Source organism: Mytilus californianus, unplaced genomic scaffold, assembly GCF_021869535.1.
Source record: "Mytilus californianus isolate M0D057914Y unplaced genomic scaffold, xbMytCali1.0.p SCAF_12, whole genome shotgun sequence".
Lineage (NCBI taxonomy): Eukaryota > Metazoa > Mollusca > Bivalvia > Mytilida > Mytilidae > Mytilus > Mytilus californianus.
Window position 1 is genome coordinate 33165948 of NW_026262604.1, and position 17370 is coordinate 33183317.

At 33.0% G+C, this 17370-nt stretch overlaps 1 long non-coding RNA gene across 1 annotated transcript; it reads left to right on the forward strand.

Moving 5' to 3' along the window:
• Positions 1-162: 162 nt before the first annotated feature.
• LOC127722437 (uncharacterized) lies at positions 163-1947 on the forward strand. Its single transcript, XR_007991729.1, has 3 exons — positions 163-332; positions 1151-1274; positions 1723-1947. It is a non-coding gene; the product is annotated as an uncharacterized LOC127722437 (long non-coding RNA).
• The last annotated feature ends 15423 nt before the right edge of the window (positions 1948-17370 follow it).

Below are 17370 nucleotides of genomic sequence, written 5' to 3' on the forward strand. Positions count from 1 at the left end.
TTATAGATTTACTTTCAATTCAAATGTGTATATATTAAGCAATTACTTTTTTAATATGATCTTTATGGTATCCATAAGGAAGATATGAGTGAATATTTTATCAAATTTCCGGAGTCGTTGTCCGACTGCGATCGGATATTATCAACGAACAGAGTTATCCTTCGTTGTAATTTGATACAGATGCCTTCAGACCCGCCAAAGACAAACAAAATTTAAAACAATAGATCTCATCGACCAAGCATGTTTATATATTGCCGATGCAACAGATACAGATCATCTCATTAGAATAATGAAGGAATCAAAAGCCAGCTTAATAATTACAGCAGTGGAAGGTAAGCAGATGCAGATTTTGTAAAAAGGAGACTCGGGCACAAACCAGGATACATTAGGAGTGGGACATGTTAAAAATCTATGCATGAACCTATATGTATTTCCAAAAGTGGTGCGGGCCCCCTGTCCCACATAATTCCGACTCTGAAAATTGGAACGAACTTAATTCAAGGGGGAAGGTTGTGTGGGCTGGAAAATTTAATGGGAGCAGAATATTTATTTCCCAATAAAAAACGACTAGATAACTTTTTTATTTTTTTATTTTCACGCAGGCGGCAAAAGAGTAATTATTTTTTGCTCACCCATAAAGTGGCACAAAAACTGCCAGCTTCCCTTTCCCTTGCTCACACATCGCTGTCAATATAATTGAAATTCTATGCGACTGTCATACACGTGAGAGGTTTAGTTAGCTATAAAACCTGGTTTAATCTGAAAATTTCAATCAAAATGCCTTGGATGTTCAATTGTAGTTCACTGTATCATCAGAAGAAACAGTCAATCTATCATGACTATCAACACGTTTAAATATATGAATCTTGATTTTGTTAGTGAAACCAAAGATTTGTATTTGCGCTATACAAATCCTTGGTGAAACATTATTGAGATTTTATGTACATACTATACAGGTGAAATTCTTCGCACCCGTAAATAAAATCATAGTTTTAAGTATTTTAAATTTGCTAGAAATAAGATTCCAATGGCCCATAGTGCAACATCCTTTACACATATAAACACTGAAATTTTAGTTACACTCTATTTGTCAAGTTATGAAATATTATTTAAACCTATAATAATTATTTGAATATGCATGTATTTATAGGACTGTGACACTGAAGAGGGAATGAACAGACCTAGAATTAATCCATTTTATTGATCACATTGAGGCAAAGATCAGATATAAAACAATGAAGAAAGAAAAGGATGACCTTATTTAAAAATCAGATGTAAGTAAACATATATAAGCATATTATTAGGTAGCCAATTGAAAAATTAAGGTTAAATGATGCTCTAGTATTCATCCTGTTGATAAAGCAAAATAGGTAAATCTAGAAAAATATTTAATTGATAAGCATGATAAGAGAAAAGGCTGTATCTTTCAAAAAACGAGAACTTTGTTTTAAAAAATATAAAACCTTGCATGCTATTGTTCCCTTTGATGTATTTGCTTTGACATGGTGTAAAGTTTGGTCTTTTTAACTACAATGTTGTATCTGTTTTTTGTAAGAATCTTTTTTGAGAAACTTGTTTAATGTGTTTTATTTTTAGAGACAGTTGCATATTAATTGATTAATGTTTGAAAATGGTGTTTGCATGGAAGCAAATTCATCCTATTTGGAAGACTGTTGAACTACAAATGTACATGTACATATAGCTTTAATTTTTTCATTTCAGATTACAAAAGTTCAACTGACAACCGAAAAGAACTGCCCACCAAGCACCTTTATCATTCAATTATGCTGTTAAGACCTTAGAAGTATTAGACTACTAGTACTATTTTTTTTTACAGGAACTACTTGTGGTACAGCAATATAGATTGGATAGTGCATTGTATTGTAGAATTTACAATACATGTGAACATTTCTGCTAAAATGTCCTTGAAATGATTTTTTCCATCATTCGTCCTCATCAATATAGTATACTAAAGCTTAGACCATTTTACTAGACAAATACAAGTGTAGAGATAAACCGAAGTAATATACGTATAATCTCCTGGTGTCATGCTGTAACGCTCAAACTATCGTGTACGTCACAGCATTCTGGTTTTCGCCTGTCAGCGATAAATTGCAGGTTGAATCAATATTCATAAATGGTCAACAAAATTAAATTTAGAGTATACTCACTATGAAACAGGAAAAAGAATATTTTAAGTCAGTTGTGTTTGCATGTCTGTGATATATGTTCACACAGTTTGACTGACGAATCCCAATAGTTCTCACGTTTGTGATATATGTTCACACAGTTTGACTGATGAATCACAATAGTTCTCACGTTTGTGATATATGTTCACACAGTTTGACAGATGAATCCCAATAGTTCTCACGTTTGTGATATATGTTCACACAATTTGACAGATGAATCCCAATAGTTCTCACGTCTGTGATATATGTTCACAAAGTTTGACTGATGAATCCCAATAGTTCTCATGTCTGTGATATATGTTCACACAGTTTGACTGATGAATCCCAATAGTTCTCACGTTTGTGATATATGTTCACACAGTTTGACATATGAATCCCAATAGTTCTCACGTTTGTGATATATGTTCACACAGTTTGATAGATGAATCCCAATAGTTCTCACGTCTGTGATATATGTTCACACAGTTTGACTGATGAATTCCAATAGTTCTCACGTTTGTGATACATGTTCACACAGTTTGACTGATGAATCCCAATAGTTCTCACGTTTGTGATATATGTTCACACAGTTTGACTGATGAATCACAATAGTTCTCACGTTTGTGATATATGTTCACACAATTTGACAGATGAATCCCAATAGTTCTCACGTCTGTGATATATGTTCACAAAGTTTGACTGATGAATCCCAATAGTTCTCATGTCTGTGATATATGTTCACACAGTTTGACTGATGAATCCCAATAGTTCTCATGTCTGTGATATATGTTCACACAGTTTGACATATGAATCCCAATAGTTCTCACGTTTGTGATATATGTTCACACAGTTTGACTGATGAATCCCAATAGTTCTCACGTTTGTGATATATGTTCACACAGTTTGACTGATGAATCCCAATAGTTCTCACGTTTGTGATATATGTTCACACCGTTTGACTGATGAATCAAAATAGTTCTCACGTTTGTGATATATGTTCACACAGTTTGACAGATGAATCCCAATAGTTCTCACGTTTGTGATATATGTTCACACAATTTGACAGATGAATCCCAATAGTTCTCACGTCTGTGATATATGTTCACAAAGTTTGACTGATGAATCCCAATAGTTCTCATGTCTGTGATATATGTTCACACAGTTTGACTGATGAATCCCAATAGTTCTCATGTCTGTGATATATGTTCACACAGTTTGACATATGAATCCCAATAGTTCTCACGTTTGTGATATATGTTCACACAGTTTGACAGATGAATCCCAATAGTTCTCACGTCTGTGATATATGTTCACACAGTTTGACTGATGAATCCCAATAGTTCTCACGTTTGTGATATATGTTCACACAGTTTGACTGATGAATCCCAATAGTTCTCATGTCTGTGATATATGTTCACACAGTTTGAATGATGAATCCGGATAGTTCTCACGTTTAAGATATATGTTCACACAGTTTGACTGACGAATCCCAATAGTTCTCACGTTTGTGATATATGTTCACACAGTTTGACTGACGAATCCCAATAGTTCTCACGTTTGTGATATATGTTCACACAGTTTGACTGACGAATCCCAATAGTTCTCACGTTTGTGATATATGTTCACACAGTTTGACTGACGAATCCCAATAGTTTTCACGTCTGTGATATATGTTCACACAGTTTGACTGACGAATCCCAATAGTTCTCACGTTTGTGATATATGTTCACACAGTTTGACTGATGAATCCCAATAGTTCTCGTGTCTGTGATATATGTTCACAGAGTTTGACTGATGAATCCCAATAGTTCTCACGTCTGTGATATATGTTCACACAGTTTGACTGATGAATCCCAATAGTTCTCACGTTTGTGATATATGTTCACACAGTTTGACTGATGAATCCCAATAGTTCTCACATCTGTGATATATGTTCACACAGTTTGACTGATGAATCCCAATAGTTCTCACGTCTGTGATATATGTTCACACAGTTTGACTGATGAATCCCAATAGTTCTCACATCTGTGATATATGTTCACACAGTTTGACTGACGAATCCCAATAGTTCTCACGTCTGTGATATATGTTCACACAGTTTGACTGACCAATAGTTCTCACGTCTGAGATATATGTTCACACAGTTTGACTGATGAATCCCAATAGTTCTCACGTTTGTGATATATGTTCACACAGTTTGACTGACGAATCCTTATAGTTCTCACGTCTGTGATATATGATCACACAGTTTGACCGACGAATCCCAATAGTTCTCACGTCTGTGATATATGTTCACCCAGTTTGACTGACGAATCCCAATAGTTCTCACGTCTGTGATATATGTTCACACAGTTTGACTGACGAATCCCAATAGTTCTCACGTCTGTGATATATGTTCACACAGTTTGACTGACGAATCCCAATAGTTCTCACGTTTGTGATATATGTTCACACAGTTTGAATGACCAATAGTTCTCACGTCTGAGATATATGTTCACACAGTTTGACTGACGAATCCCAATAGTTCTCACGTTTGTGATATATGTTCACACAGTTTGACTGACCAATAGTTCTCACGTCTTAGATATATGTTCACACAGTTTGACTGACGAATCCCAATAGTTCTCACGTTTGTGATATATGTTCACACAGTTTGACTGACCAATAGTTCTCACGTCTGAGATATATGTTCACACAGTTTGACTGACGAATCCCAATAGTTCTCACGTTTGTGATATATGTTCACACAGTTTGACTGACCAATAGTTCTCACGTCTTAGATATATGTTCACACAGTTTGACTGACGAATCCCAATAGTTCTCACGTTTGTAATATATGTTCACACAGTTTGACTGACCAATAGTTCTCACGTCTGAGATATATGTTCACACAGTTTGACTGATGAATCCCAATAGTTCTCACGTTTGTGATCTATGTTCACACAGTTTGACTGACCAATAGTTCTCACGTCTGAGATAAATGTTCACACAGTTTGACTGACGAATCCATATGGTTCTCACGTTTGTGATATATGTTCACACAGTTTGACTGACCAATAGTTCTCACGTCTGAGATATATGTTCACACAGTTTGACTGATGAATCCTAATAGTTCTCACGTTTGTGATATATGTTCACACAGTTTGAGTGACCAATAGTTCTAACGTCTGAGATATACGTTCACACAGTTTGACTGACGAATCCCAATAGTTTTCATGTTTGTTATATATGTTCACACAGTTTGACTGACCAATAGTTCTCACGTCTGAGATATATGTTCACACAGTTTGACTGATGAATCCAAATAGTTCTCACGTTTGTGATATATGTTCACACAGTTTGACTGACCAATAGTTCTCACGTCTGAGATATATGTTCACACAGTTTGACTGACGAATCCCAATAGTTCTTACGTTTGTGATATATGTTCACACAGTTTGACTGACCAATAGTTCTCACGTCTGAGATATATGTTCACACAGTTTGACTGATGAATCCCAATAGTTCTCACGTCTGAAATATATGTTCACACAGTTTGACTGATGAATCCCAATAGTTCTCATGTCTGTGATATATGTTCACACAGTTTGACTGATGAGTCCCAATAGTTCTCATGTCTGTGATATATGGTCACACAGTTTGACTGACAAATAGTTCTCACGTCTGTGATATATGTTCACACAGTTTGACTGACCAATAGTTCTCATGTCTGTGATATATGTTCACACAGTTTGACTGACCAATAGTTCTCATGTCTGTGATATATGTTCACACAGTTTGACTGACGAATCCCAATAGTTCTCACGTCTGTGATATATGTTCACACAGTTTGACTGATGAATCCCAATAGTTCTCATGTCTGTGATATATGTTCACACAGTTTGACTGACGAATCCCAATAGTTCTCACGTCTGTGATATATGTTCACACAGTTTGACTGACGAATCCCAATAGTTCTCACGTTAACAAATTCACCGTTTCAGAATCTAAAGGACTATGGGTAATCTCGTACCCCAAAATTAAGGACTATGAGTAATCTCGTACCAATCTCATAGTTCGTACCCTAAAATGAAAACAGCTTCACGTCACGTCATTGGTGGAATTTCAATTGTTTTGGACGTTGTAAGCCAGTACGTTTTGGTATACTCTTTTGAAATTTTGTTAATATAGCTAAACTATACACAGTTGTCATACAAGTGAGAGCTTAAGCTAGCTATAAAATCAGGTTTGACCCCCCTCCCCCGATTTCTTCAGACAATGTCTATACCAAGTCAGGAATATGTCAGTCGTTTGATATAGTCAAGCGTTTGATTTTATCAGGTTTTATGGACGTCGCCCTTTTTTTTAAATTTACCTTGGAGTTATTTGTGTTTAATATAGGTATGAAGTCAAACATAAACACTAACCTATTTTTCCATATGCTTCCAAATGGTTAAGACGAAAGAAGAAGATTTTGAGTCACTAAATGTGTTTTTTGTTTATTTTGTGAGAATTTTCATACCAAAAAAAAAAAAAAAAGGGAATTCAAAATGGTGACTTTCCTTATTTACGACCTGGTAGAACTTAAAATCAAATACTTCAAAATATTTGTCAACTTCCTATGAAAATTATCGTTACACACGAATTGCATTAGAATACTATTTTACTGTCTGGTTTGCAATTCCGTTTTTAAAGTTATCTCTGTCCATATTAACGAGATTGTTACACAGTTGGTTCTTATGAGATCAGACCTGATCATTGCTCAGAATTATTTCATAGCACAAAAATATATAAAAACTTTACTAACCTCATTTCTCTAAATGCTGCAGCCATTTGAATTAAATAGCTGTTTGTCAAAGCAAAACACAACTCACCAAGCTATGATACGAGGCTAACAATTTGGTACACCAGTCACGCGTTTCGTCTACAAATGAATCAAATGACTGTTATTTGTAGCTGTTATCAACTTATCAGCCTATAGCCGATTTAATTGATATGGTTTGCATCAAAATTTATTACCTAATTGTTTTGTTTTGTATTATTATGAATCAAAATCGCATTGAGATCAGATTGGCCATGTGTCATGGTTTTTAATTATGTCCTACCGGGTTGATTACATGTATGTGGTATGTATGTTAGATGGGTTTTCAACAAACATATTACTTTTGCAAGTATGTTCTGATCCCCTTTGGCTGATAAATAATAACCGCGTTCCCTTAACAAGTTTGTGTTCCTAACTTAACATTTACTTTCTTTTACGATCACAAAAGTGTTTAAGTCGCTTACGATCATTAAATATTCCTTAACTAAATGCGCTGAGATTATTTTCATTTGCCAGGACGTATTTAATAAATTGACTTAGTGATATCTTTTGATCATATACCCGCTCAAAATCATCCGACTTCGAATAGGGAAATTTAAACGTTCCTTAACATGTTAAATCAAAATTATTTATCTTATAACATCTAGGTTTATGTAACAGTTTATTCTTTAGTGATGATATTTATTATTAATAGTTTGGTGCATATAATTTTTTCATTCATTGGCAGACAGTCAGAATAACAAGTCACTTAAATTTTTATCTTTTACTGATAAGTTCATTAATGCATGTATTCCTGCCCCTTTTTCTGGTACTATATATACAGTCTACTGGCATCGGTGCTGGTATTCACAATACAACAAGCATGTAATAGGTGAAAAATATCATTTTAAGATTTCACTGACTTCAGGTAAGTAGATATTTTTTTTTTTTTTATAAATACATAGATTTCAAACTCACAGTCCACATTCAAAGTAAACATTAAATCTAGTGTGCCATTACTACTTAACATAATTTTTTTCTGTAAGATATAGATAACAAGCCACGATGCAAATTGTCTGAGTTTTAAAAATTTGAATATCTTATTTTTTACAAAGTACAAACTTTCAAACGTGATGACATTGTCAACATTTTTCCACTTGGATATATAAATGCAACATTTCAAACTCAAATATTCTGCTCAATGGACATCGAAATAAAGTTTGAGTTCTATATATTTAGTGTATTTGAATAATGATATTTTTTAAGGTAAGTAAGGCTTGTCTATAGAATAATATTTAAAAATTTTTTTTTTATTAAAGTTGCAATTTATGAAATAATGTAACGTTGCGGAAATCGAACATCATGTTTCCTAACGGAAGAGATTGTGCTTGATTTTCATATGATCTTTCAATCAGTTTAATTGAGGTCTGAAGCTGGGATGTCAGTAACTGCTAGTAGTTATTTTATGTATCATTGTCATTTTGTTTAGTTTCTTCTGTTACCTATTGTGACATTGGACTCGGACCTCTTTTAAACTGAGTTTTACTGTGCGTTTTGCTGTGTGTTTGTTTATTCCACATTGGCTAAAGGTATAGGGGGAGGGTTGAGATCTCACAAAACATGTTCAACTCCGCCACATTTTTGCACCTGTCCAAAGTCAGGAGCATCTGGCCTTTGTTAGTCTTGTATGTTTTTTAAATTTTAGTTCATTTATATGTTTCGGAGTTTAGTGTGACGTCCATTTTCATTGATACATTCATACACATTTTTGTTTAGGAAGCAGCTAAAATCCGCCGCCGGGTGCGAGATTTACTCGCTGGGTTGAAGACCCATTGGTGGCCTTGGGCTGTTTTCTGCTCTTTGGTCGGGTTGTTATCTCTTTTAAACATTCCCCACTTCCATTCTCAATTCTATTTAACTCGTAAAATACTGACACTCAATTAAAATCCTGCACAGTGTAGGATGATTGTCACGAAGAAAAAAAAAAGGAGTAACAAAGCCATAAAGGGGCATCTTTTTTGAAAGTGTTTATGATTCCTTGACACCCTATCAAATGTTGCTTCTATCGATGTAAATCAAAATAGGTCATTACCTGACAGTTTAATATATACTATCTGTTTCGCTGAACTACTATACAGTATTGCTTGGGGCCAACCGAAGCCCGACTCTGGGTGCGGGATTTTCTCGCTGCGTTGAAGACCCATTGGTGGCCTTGGGCTGTTTTCTGTTGAATTGTCAGTTGTTTACTCTTTGACACATTCACCGTTTCTATTCTCTATTCTAATATATTGCATCATTTTAAAATATTGATTTAAAAGGTAGAAGTATTTTGGCATAGGTTAATTGATTAATGAAAATATGTAGTGTTATGAAACAATGAGTAGTAAGAATACGACCTTTTTTGTTTGTTTCGTTTTTTTATTTATTATTTAGACTTTTGAGATGAACTGAAATATCATTGATATGTTCTTTTTGTGTCCTATTCATATCTGGTGTTCAAATGTTTGTGGTTGGGTGACAGCGTGTCAGATGAAAGAAAATCCAGTTCTACTCAGGCATAAAATGCCATATTTGGCACAACTTTTCGGCCTTTTTCGGTTTATATTGCTATAAAACTTCATATTTGATTTGGCCTTCAAGTTTTTTTTATTTTAACACCACTGATGAGTTTTTAAATGACGAAACGCTCTTCTGGCGTGCCAAATTATAAACCCAGTATGTTTGGTGAGTTTTTAAGCACATTATTTGTTTGAAACAGTTAGTGTCTTATTTGCGTCTTTTTACTTGGAGTATTTACACCTCCGCCCCGATGGAAGGGATATACTGTCTGTCCTGATGTCCGTCCGTCCGTCCTATGAAATTATTTTGCGTTATGTCAGAAACTACAAATCAAAGATTCCTTGTGTTCCAGAAATGTTTTACATGCTTTACCGTGCGGCGCGGTTTCAGATTCATGGATAATCAACTTCATTTTTACGGAATATTATATGGGATAATGGCCATGTATGAAATTTTCATTGCAATTTACTACAAGTAATAGCTTCATGAATTTTGTTATCAGGTTTCATGTCAACATTCTTTATCTGACGACAGTTTCAGACTCATCGTTCATCAAATTACTGTTTACCAAATACTTAACCTATAGTTTTAAAATGGTGTAATTATATGAATGAAGCCAGAGAATAAATCACAATAAACGAAAATTACACAATAGCAAAGTATGGTATCATTTTTACAATTATTCAATAGTATATCTGGACTTCGAGAGAAAGAAAGCAATCACAAGGGACTTAACCTTGTCCGACTGAATTTTTAGATATTGAAACAAAGGTGATGTGGGGCCACTAGGTCGTTCAACCTATGCCAACATTTTAAATTTAGGTATAAAATTGTGTTAAAATGATGCCATAGGTTAAATAATTTATAACAGATTAAGAGTTATGAAAACATAAATTGATAAGTCAATTTACAACCAGTTTAAAATTAACGTTTATGTGTACTCAATACTATTTTTTTTATATGTAGTAGTGAAAATGTAGGCTATTGTATGTGTTGAGGATTTCTATTGCATTAGGAATTAATACAAAATTAATGCAGCAAAACAATGGAAAATAAGGATTTTCATAATTTTATTAAAGGAATAATCCTCTATTCTTATTAAATATATACCAGTGTCATTCTTATGAATAATATAAAATATATGATCAAAATATTTAATGATAATTAATAGACTCCTTCAATTACAGTGAAATACTAACTATCATGACTTTAGCACTATTGAAACATATATTTCATAAAAAATGACTTGTGTAAACATCAATTTTGAATGTTCACTATTAAATCCGACAATATTGACCGAGTCACAGAATAAGATAGAATTCACTATGACTGTCACAAAAGTCATGCACTAACTAATATGTAGAAGATATGATGCTGTATCTGCCTACCTAACTGGTGTCATATTGCTATCCTGGAGTCTCTGGTTTAGGTCAGCTGGCCTGTTGTCACTTTCAATGTAAACTCTATAGCTACTTGCTGTTTCTTCAGTAGTTTTACCAAGTTGAAGTTGGTTGAGTGTGGTGCTAAACATGATTCTTTAGTTTATGATGCCGTATTTCCAAGTGGTTGTTTGTTCTTGGGCTTACTATTTTGTACTGGTTCATGAAGTGGCGGTTACCCTCAACCCAGAATTCTGTGACATAGTCGGTAAAGTTATCTCTAAAGTGTCAACTTGATGTTTGTGTTAGTTTCTGCGATTTCTTCTAGCGCATTCAAACAAACATCTTCTACATGCTACAATGGTACAAGCCGAAGCAATGCTGCAAAACGAACCAATCTGTTGATGTCATTGTTGTTCTTAGTTTGGAGTACTTCTTTTGGCTTAACTTTGTGGTTGTCATGATCGTGCCTATTTGGTAGCTCAGTGTGTTTTTTTTTTTTTTTGCGAGTTTTCAAAGTAGCTGTACAATTACATGTAGTGTCCACTATATTCTATCATCTAGTTTGGATTTAACTATGAGCTTGTACCCATTGTGGATAAGACTCTGGTTGTCTAATATATTGGTAACAAACTGAATATCTAACTGTGCATTTGCCACTAGTGGATCACGATCTTCTTGCTCTTCCGGGGCACTTGCGACCAACCCCTTTTTCATGGGTTTCGTGTTGCTCCGTCTATAGATTACTATATAGTGTTTCGTGGACTAGTTTTTCTTTTTTTTTGTTGTTGTCGTCTTTAATAAACTATCATTTTGAGTTTTTTCCTGTGTATGCATATACTTGGTCCAATCCAAGACAGACTCAAAAGCTGTCAAAAAACCGGAAAAGCTAGTACAATTTATAAAAATATACAATTTTGTCATGATTGTTGTTATGGTAAAAGAAAATAAAAATCACCTTAAAGTTCATTACAAATTAAAGACAATCACTTGAAAGTCCTTTCATCGTTTAAGGATGTTCGCTCCTCTTGTTTTTGAATTTTTGTCAGATATTTGGACTCCTCTGGTTTTATCCATTTAGTGTCAAACAAATTTTGCGTACTTAACCCTACTTTTCTTATCATAATTTTATTACATATATTTTTAAAACCAATATTTGAAAATCTTATAAAATCCTTGTTATTTGTTCATAGTTTTAAAAAAAATAATGTTAAAAGCAAGAAAAACATAGAGAGAATTATTTCCCGCCAAATTTCCAATGGCTTATATTTCGAAAACAAGTACACGGACCCGTAATTTTTTTCTGCTTTTTTATTCCATTTTTTTATATACTATCAATTAATAACAGTCTTTTAAAAATTTTGTTATTTTGAAACAGAGTAGCAAACATCCTTGACAAGTTAAACAAAATTTATAACAAAGAAACAACTGATATGACGCATGCACCAATTCAGTATTTTGCATATAAATAATAAAACATATATTGGATATTTATTATTGTACCTAATGCTTGATTTGAAATTTAGAAAGTAATATAAATGATATGTTTGTTATTTAACTAGCATTCATGAACGATCATAGAACTCAATATTTCTTTTTTTTCCATAATCTATGAACAATTTTAATAGTTTTACACTTTTTGCGCATTAAATTGCTTATGTTAAAGTAAGATAATATAGTTTTATACAGTTTCCAATTATTTCAAAACATTATATGACTTTTTGTAAATGGAAATTTGTTGCACTAAACTTCAATATGATCTTTGAAATTATCCATAAATAATAATATTGTAACATGTATAATGGGTAAATTTGGATCCGGTTGAAAATAGAATGTCTGTGATGTATGTTTACACAGTTTTGGCTACAGCTTTGTCACGTCAGCCAATTATGTTAATATGGGTTTCTCGCCCAAGTTTGTCAATGTAACGGAACTAATAACAACTGTCATACAGGGTGGAGGTTTAGTTAGTTATAAAACTAGGTTAAACACCCCGGTTTTGTACCAAGTCAGGAATATGACAGTTGATTTCCATTTGTTCCGTTGGTTGATATATTCTAGCGTTTGATTTTGTCAGATTTTATGGACTTTCCCTTTTTTAATTTACCTGCATTTTAATTGTTTCTAATAGATTTTTTTTTATATGGATTTATAATCTGATTCTTTTAAAAAAGTCAATTGTTCATTAGTCGTTATTACTTATTCATCTGCTTATATTTTAAGAATGAAAAATATCTTAGGAAACATATTTTAAGGCTATTCTTTTTTATGGTTTAATGACTCCAAAGGCATCATATGCTTTTAACATATTTTGTCCTGCTGGAGTGTTTCCGTGAACACTAAATACAGTAAAGCTGGTAAAATGGTTCACTCTGATAGGTTGATTCCACTGCTAGAAATAGATTGTTTCTTTAAAACAAATCTACCTTTACGAATTATTTAATGTTTGCCGATTGATCATTGTTTGTAAAAAAAATCTTAATAAGTTCTATATACATATCGTTTTTTAACAAAACGTAAGACTGAAACGATACAGAGACAAATTTTAAAGATACGAATAACTTGAATAAACGTCGTACCTAAGAAGGAACCCAACATTTTCAGTAAATAGATTTGGCTCGTTTATCTTTTTATCAAATATTTCTCAAAATATACACTTTGCTTATTTACTATCGGAATCAGTTCTAAGTAGATATAAGAAGATGTGGTATGAGTGCCAATGAGACAACTCTCCATCCAAGTCACAATTTATAAAAGTAAACCATTATAGGTCAAAGTACGGTCTTCAACACGGAACCTTGGCTCAGACCGAACAGCAAGCTATAAAGGGCCCCAAAAATTACTAGTGTAAAACCATTAAAACGGGAAAACCAACGGTCTAATCTATATAAAAAACGAGAAACGAGAAACACTTATGAACCATATCAACAAACAACAACTACTGAACATCAGATTCCTGACTTATGACAGGTGCAAACAATTGCAGCGGGTTTAAACGTTTTAATGGTACCAAACCTTCACCCTTATCTGAAACAATAGTATAACATTACAACATAGAAAGATACACTTTAAAATATCAATTCAAATGGCTTAACTCAATCAAAAGACATATTAACACAAGTGAACATACACTGAACAAATAAATTTAATCTATGATACAATGTAAATATAAAATAAATAAACTAAGGGAAGAATAATTAAAGTTACATGTTATACCGCTGTGAAATGTTAAACAATTTAAGAAAAACAATATGCTAGAACAAAAATATCAGCCATTTGCAATTACTTTAAACACAGGTAAATGAAAATAATTTTGTTGTTAGGTATACGTGTACAGTTCGAATGGAGAAAGAAAATATTTTTACAAAATAAATAATTTTGATGTTCATAGTACGAAAAGTGAAAATTTATAGTAATACCAAACACTTATCAAAGCTTGTATAAAGACCAGCTATAACCCTGAATAATATTAAATAACAAGAAAGCAATACAATTAGTATCAACAGGTTAAATAAACCAAAAAATACGATTTGATAGTACTCGCAGTTACTGACAGCTAGTTCAAAGCCAAAAGCAATAAATAATAAAAAAAATCATGCATCAGAGACTAAAATCACCTAAAACACATCCCAGGGATTTAGTATTTTAACGTCATGGACAGTCAAAGAAGACATGACTTGTGCAATGCCAAAAATAAATGTATCGACAGGCAGTAGGATAGTTAGGAGTTAACCTCTTTATAGATCAAAATGAACGTGGGTGTGTTTTTATACATGCCCAACGGTTTGAAAAGAATACAAATTTAGTTATGTTTTAATTTGCTGATGACATGTATGTGCCAATGTAAACTATATTCAAAGATCTAATTACAACATTGGTAAGATAACCTTTACTAATAAGTTTGTTTAAAGGTTCGATGAGTTTACACGGATCACATACATATGCAACTATTCCAGTCATAGTTACGTTCGATAACTCTGCATGTTACTGGTTTAATAAGAATTATGTCAAATTTACTGGTTACCCGTGTGATGATTAGAAAATTGAAAAATATAGATATTTCACCTCGGTTACCATCCATTCGAGGTTTTCTTTTATTGATATGAAATAATAGCATAAAATAATTTCATTAAGAATCGAACAATATTAATCTACATGTACACAGGTCTTGTCAAAACTTACATCGTGATTAGGTGCCATGTTTGTTTTCTTTGATCACGTTGATGACTTAATATCTCCTTAATCTAGCAATGTCCTTGGTTATTATTAAAGTGACAATAACGAGACATACTTAATTGCAATATCAACAGTGACATCAAATTGACTTATTTGCATGGGTAAAATTAGTGTCGAACATCGTCTACGTTTGAAAATTATTTGGTCGCCATTTTTTACGTAACTTCGAAATTTATCAAAACAAACAGCATGTATCCACTTTAACAACGAGAAATAATGTTTGATTCGATGCTGCTTTAAGTTAAGACAATTACTGAAAACGCATGCATCCAACATTTATTCGATTTTCATCGTAAAAATCTTACAAAATATATCTTCACAAGTCCGCCCAAGCTGTCAATATAAACTGCATGGTTAATGCATACATGTATAATTCTTTATTTTGAGTGCGAGAGACTGTTTCTAATAAATATATTAAAGAAAAGGTGAAATAAGAAATTTCGTAAATACAATAAGACACACTTCAATAAATATTTGAAATATTACTTTTTGATTAATAACTAAATGAATACATGTCGTGTCGATGTTTACTTCCAACAGCGGCCGCCATTTTTAAAATATTGCTAACGAATGCCAAAATGTGAACTTTTCAATCGAATTTTGAAGCAAAAAGTTTGATACCTAAACAGATATGGTTTTCGATTTCATTTAAATGAATATGTTGTGGATCTTTTTAGAGGTTAGGAGGTTATTAGTAACAATAAATAAGTTGATTATATAAGAAGGTCCCATTGCAATTTTATCCGTTAAAGTCAACGGAGGCTGTGTGGTTATGTCACCTCAATTTTCAAACTTATTTTGAAGCAAGAAATCATATATCTGAACTGAAACTTAAAACATTTTTACTTGTAAAAATGAATATACTGTAAAATGCGGGGTTGGAAGGTAAAATACACAATGTAACAAACAAGTTATGACCGTTTAATCTATGTACCCCGTTCATTTTCATTGATAATCAATCGGCCATTAATGATATACAACTGAGGTGTAAATCACGTGATGACCGCTATAGTTGGATATGGTTTGAAAAGAATACAAATTTAATTATGTTTTAATTTGCTGATGACAAAATCGATATTAGTGCCAATGTCAACTATATTCAAAGATCTAATTACAACATTGGTAAGATAATCTTTACCAATAAGTTTGTTTAAAGGTTCGATGAGTTTACACGGATCACATAGTGATTTCCACGCTTTAAGTACAATATTACCGTAACATTTAGGATGTGAAATACCGTTTTTAATCAGTTTTCTACAGGTACAGCCAAATTTACTAATTAAATATTTGTATCTATGAAAGAATTTAGTAAAAGTTTTACGTAATTTATGGTAACGAAATCCCTGACTTAATAATTTACCAGTGATGCATTGATTACGATTTAAATTACCCAAACTGTTATAAGGTAAAACTGTCAGGTTAAGTACTAGGGTGAAACTATTCAGATTAGTTTTATGATATACTAAGTAACTGTCAGAATCTGTTCAAAGATAAAAACAGTGCTGAACGACGTCAATAAGAACAGCCAGCTCAGTCTGTGAAACTGATTTCAAAAGTTCTATCTGTGTGTGTTCTAGTTGACGAAGAAGTTAGGGGCAGATATCAAAATGTTCCATGTAGTTCATATATTAGAAAGAAGATCAATCAGTATAAATAGTAGTAATCTTGGATATATCTTATATACATTGAATATAAAAATAAGGAGATGTGGTATGATTGCCAATGAGACAACTATCCAACAAAGTTTAAATGAAGTGGGTGTAAGCAATTATAGGCAACAGTTTGGGTAATATAAAAATAAGGAGATGTGGTAAGATTGCCAATGAGACAACTATCCACCAAAGTTTAAATGAAGTGGATGTAAGCAATTATAGGCAACCGTACTGCCTTCAAGAGAAAAAAACATACCATATAGTCGGCTTTAAAAGGCCCAGACATGAAAAATATGAAACAGTTCAATTGAGAAACCTAACGGCCTAATTGATTACAAAACAATTTACGAAAAACAAATATGACAGACCTGAACCAACGACAACCACTGAACTACAGGCCCCTGACTTGGGACAGGCACATAAAGAAAGTGGCGGATTTATGTTTGTGAGCGCGCAACCATCTCCCAACCTAGGAGAGTGATGTTACAGCACAATATTAGAACAAACTAAAAAAAATCAATTGAAAAAGGGCTTAACTCATCAAATCAATACAACGCAGAAAAACATCTAATAAAACACAGAACGGACGTGGCAGG